Raw genomic sequence first — 693 nt, 5'->3', positions numbered from 1 at the left:
CTCTCTTGGAAGCAACTAGGAAACCACATTATGAGCTTATCTCATCTCCAAATTAAAGGGCTCACTAGCTACTGCTTCAGTTCCAACCTACCTTTCCGCTAAAACTATTCTTATCTTTTCACTTTCATATTTTTATTAATCTTATCCTCTCTTGTTAGATTCTCATGTTGGCGTTTATTATCATCATCATTATCAATCAAGAAAAGGTGGTGTTGCATTTCAGAACAGCTGCCTCCACTTAATCAATAAAACATATGTCCTTGTTTTATTTGTTTAAAAAATTCACTTGCTTGTATATATATATATATATATTGTAATAAAAAATACAGATCATTTTAACTATGCATTAATACATGAATTGAAAAACATTTTTTTAAAGAAAGGAGGGGGTGGATTGGGCAAAAGAATTTATGGAAGTGAGGCGGTTGCACTCATTACTCATTAGAAGGGTTAGAAGCACATGAGAGAACTTCCATGGCCAGCAATTCTATTTTTTTATTATTAAAAGTGCAAACTATCTTTGGGAGTTGGGACTCATGTCGATCACCGTCCACCAACTGCAACAAAGTTGTCTGGCTTCTCCAACTTTACTTAATAAAACAATATTAAATAAGTTTGTCATCACTCTCACATGTTAAGCATATGCAAATTATTAGCTTAGTTATCAATTCAACTGCATATCCTTTATCCTTT

The sequence above is a fragment of the Arachis ipaensis genome, chromosome B01 (assembly GCF_000816755.2).
Source record: "Arachis ipaensis cultivar K30076 chromosome B01, Araip1.1, whole genome shotgun sequence".
NCBI classification, from domain to species: Eukaryota; Viridiplantae; Streptophyta; class Magnoliopsida; order Fabales; family Fabaceae; genus Arachis; species Arachis ipaensis.
The sequence above is the reverse complement of the archived record's forward strand: the minus strand, read 5'-3'. Positions refer to the sequence as shown.